Raw genomic sequence first — 4,448 nt, 5'->3', positions numbered from 1 at the left:
AAAAGTTGCAACATAAATGAGCTAATTTATGCCCATTGGCCGAACCTAGCTATCCATGCATCATCCAAGTTTTTCCAAGTCCAATGCTTCATCTAGAAGGTGTCTAATGGAGCTCCATGTTCAGCCGAATCTAGCTAGTTCATTTAAGTGATTCATTTGCTTAATTTTTAAGGAATGTAAGTGACCATTCGGCTAGCTTAGGTGTTGCTTATAAATAGCTAAAATTTTACTTTGTAAAGAACTTTTGACATTTTTAAGTAACGAATTGCTGCCAAATTTGTGAGGCATTTTCTCTCAAATTTCGTTCGGGGCCCGTAAGACTTATCTAGCTTCTAGTGGCGTCTTTCCGAGTCTTTCTCTCGAACTTATCACTCCCTAAACCCGAGTGTGGCGTTCACCTTTGATACCTTTGGTTCATACTTTACTAAGTATCGGGTCAAGGTCCTTATCAACCATTTCCAACTCAATTTGGTCCTATAAGTTTCGGGTCGACACTTTTCTTTAGTGTTGGTTCACTCTTGACCTTTTTGAACCATTACCATTTTGTACCAAATCCCTTACCATTTCGTACCAATTCCCAAATACCAAAACGTACCAAAACCAAATACCATTTCTTAATTAATCCTAAACCGAACTCGACCATTCTAGTCATACCATTTCGACTTAAACCAAATCCATATCCAACTTTGCACGGACTTACTTTACTTCTTTGAACTCAAATATATTCTATCTTCTTCTGGTCTAATATACTTCTTCGTTTACGATCGGGAACTAAACGACTCGGGTTCAACTACTAAACCGAGGTCGTATCATTAAGGATTAAGGTTGACCTGATTCTTATATGTCTTTAAGATGGATGAATAAGGATGTAAGAGGACCTTGACCCTATATGTCAAATGTGTGTGAACATCATCAGCTGAATAGTCCCTCATGTGAACACTAAAAATGAGCTGCATGTATATGATTAAGGATGGCAAATTCGGCTGAATATTCATTTGGGAGTGCCATGCATGTTTCGGCCAAATACAATGAACCTTAGGTGCATGCACCCATGCCGTCCAAGGGAGATTCCTGCACCAAATTAAATCAACAAATTAGTTCATGCAACAAATACATTAAATTCGGCAGCATATGAATATAAAAATCTGCTTATTTAGTTCGGTCAACTAAATAAATATTTGTTGTAGTTTAAGACATATTTAAGGCACTAAACTAATTAGAACATATTAAATAACACTCAATAATTATTTTGACCAGAAATTAGACTCAATTAATTAACTTAACTAATTTAACTAACAACTTAAATAAATATTCCAGAAAAATAAATATAAACGCAAATGAGCTTAAAATGAGCTGATTGAGCTAAGAGTGAGCTCGATGTGCTAAAATTGAGTTGAATGAACTTGAAGTAGATTGCACGGATTGCTTAATTTGCTGGCCCATGATTTTTCAAGTAGAACAGCCACGGATTCACCCCAAACTCGATCCACCAAAGTTGAAATTGCATTCTTGAACTTATTAGCTCTAGCTCGAGTAATGGGTCCTTTTGGTAGCTCAAGGGAAATATCATTAACACTCGATAGCTCATGGGTCTTGATTGCATCATACGAGCTCGTTTCAGAAGATGTGATGAGTCGTAAATATGTTCCCGATCAAAATTAAGTAGTGTCGGTTTAATTCAAATTCAATCTTTTGAGTTATAACGATTTAATAACTTAGGAAGCAAAAAGGTGGTTTGATGGTTTCCAATGAAACAAGAATGAACCCTTTTTAGCAAATAAGGACCCAGGCTTAAAGGTTTCAAAGAAAGAAAAGGAATTAGGATAAAAACTAAGACCCTCTATTTAGCAAAATAGGAACCTACGGTATGAAGAACGCCACACCTAATGGCGATAAGTTCGAAACAAAGTCAGATTGACGCCACTTGTGAAGATAAGTCAATTGAGCTTTGGAGAATAAGGAGAGTGAATTAACTCACCAAAAATATAATTCATTCAAAAATTTGTCAAAAAGTCCTTTTACAAGAAATTCAGCAACTATATATAGCCTAATGCCTAGTAGCCGAATGTACATATTCTAAGCTTAAATTCTAAGCAAACATTGAACAAAAATTCAGCTTTAATTCATGAATATTGGCCTATGTAGGTTCAGCTGAATGGTGACCAAATATGAAGCTTCCAAATTAAGCAAATGAATTTTGGAGATTCATGTAGCAGCCAAGTTCATCTAATGAGTTTAATTGACTCATTCATTAGGCAACTCTTGATGAAAAGTGGCCAGCATTAAAAAGGAACTTGAGCAGCCTTTTTTTGGGTGTGAATGGACAGTTTTAAAGAGTCCCCATGGTGTGAACATGGCTGACCCGAACAGCCATGGTGTGAACAGCCTTTATGCTCCCTTGAGAAGAGAATCGGCCAAGCTTGGATGGATGAATAACTTGGACACTCTTGGCCGAATAGTTGCCTTGAAAAGCACCAAAATTAATCAGCTTCAATGCATTAAACCAGCTGCACATGCATCTTCACATTCATTGAATCTACATGCATGAATCTGCCCAATGTATCTTCAAATTCGACTGCACCTAAATAAAACAAATGAACTTCATTAATTTAACTCAATTTAGCTGAATTAATTTAAAACATAATATGAACATGCTAATTAACATTATAACAAATTAAATTATAACTAAATAAGACATATTAATTCGGCTAGACTTAATTAAAACATGTCTTATAATCAGACAAATTTAAAGACATCTAGACACATTCAATTTAGCTAAGATAACATATTAAACACTTGTAATAATTAAAGACATATTTAAAAACTGTAGTAAAACTTAATTAAGTGCTTATTTAAAAAGGTCCAAAATTCCAGCAACAAATTAAATAGCTGGAACAAAATTCAGCTTCAAAGAGGTTGAAAATGTGCAGCTCGTCTCTAAGCTCTTTGCTATCATTTTCCTCAATTCGGCCCACCATTGCTAAAATAGCATCTTTGAATCGTTTAGCTCTAGCTCGCGTTATCGGACCAATGGGCAGTTTGATAGCTTCTTGTTCGATCTCTATTTGGTTCGTAGGCAAGCTCACATCATGTCCTAAACTATTACAAGTATTTAATATGTTTTGTCTTAGCTGAAATAAATGTGTCCAAATTTAATTAAGTTTGTCTTAATTTAATACATGTTTTAATTTTGTCCAGCTGAATTAATGTGTCTTGTTTAGTTATAATTTAATTTGTTCTAATGTTAATTAGTATGTTCACATTATGTTTTAAATTAGTTCAGCTGAATTTTTTAATTTAATTAAGTTCATGTATGTTGTTTAGGTGCAGCCGAATTTGAAGATACATTGGGCAGATTCATGCATAGGAAGATGTATTTGCAGCTGGTACATTTCATACATTGAAGCTGATTATTTGGCACTCTTCAAGGCAACTATTCAGCCAAGAGTCAGCAGGCTTTAACCCTCCAAGGCTTGGCCGATTCTCTTCCCAAAATAGCATCTATTGTTTTCACACCATCTATTCACACCATGGCTGTTCGGTTAGCTTGTTCACACCATGAGGCTTTCAAAACCGTCCATTCACACCTAAAATGGCTGCTCAAGTGCCCTCATTAATTTTGGTAATTTTTCAGCAAGAGTTGCTTATTGAATGCCCCATTCAAGCCATCAACCGAAAGAAAATGAAGAGAAAGAATTCGAAAAAGAAATTGAGATTGAACAAGAGTGCGAGCGAGAAAAAGAAATCGAAAGAAAAGAAAAAGAGATTGAAAAAGAAATTGAAAAAGAAGAAAAAGAAATATTGGAAAAAGAAATTGAAAGAGAGCTTGAAAAGAAATCGAGTGGAAAAGAAAAAGAGTTTGCAAAAGAAAAGGACGAGAGAGAACAAGAAAAAGTGAGCGTTGTTTTAACTAACCCACATATAAGTTGTTCTTGTTCTAATTCTTCTTTCCAGATTCCTAAAGATCCATGTGATGAGTTTCAATTACAATATCTCCCTGATCAGAGGCGATTCAAGTTGATTCAGAAAGGTAAGAACATAGAAGACCCTTGTCCACCGGAACATAAAGGTAAGAAAGGTGAGGGTTCTATGTCGTGTGAGTCTCCATTATCCCACTTGAGTGTTTGTGATAATATTGATGATGATTTAGTCTTTGAAAAGGTTTCATGTCTTGACATGGCTAATTGTCATTCTTTGCTTGATGTTGTTGAGAAAGTCCCTGGAGCCATAGTTTTCAAAAGACCTTCCTATTTTGCTTGGGCTAATTGTCTTTCACTGCTCTTTGATGATAATTTTATTTTAAATGGAGGCATGAAGAGTTGTGTATTTGACGTGTTTCGTGTTGAAAATTCTGTTGATGACATTGGATTATTTTAGCTTGTACAAACTTTGGACGTGCGAGATTGGAGGTATCCACATAAAAGGTTTGATTTATTCAATTGTCTTGG

This window comes from Gossypium hirsutum, chromosome D04, assembly GCF_007990345.1.
Source record: "Gossypium hirsutum isolate 1008001.06 chromosome D04, Gossypium_hirsutum_v2.1, whole genome shotgun sequence".
NCBI classification, from domain to species: Eukaryota; Viridiplantae; Streptophyta; class Magnoliopsida; order Malvales; family Malvaceae; genus Gossypium; species Gossypium hirsutum.
The sequence above is the reverse complement of the archived record's forward strand: the minus strand, read 5'-3'. Positions refer to the sequence as shown.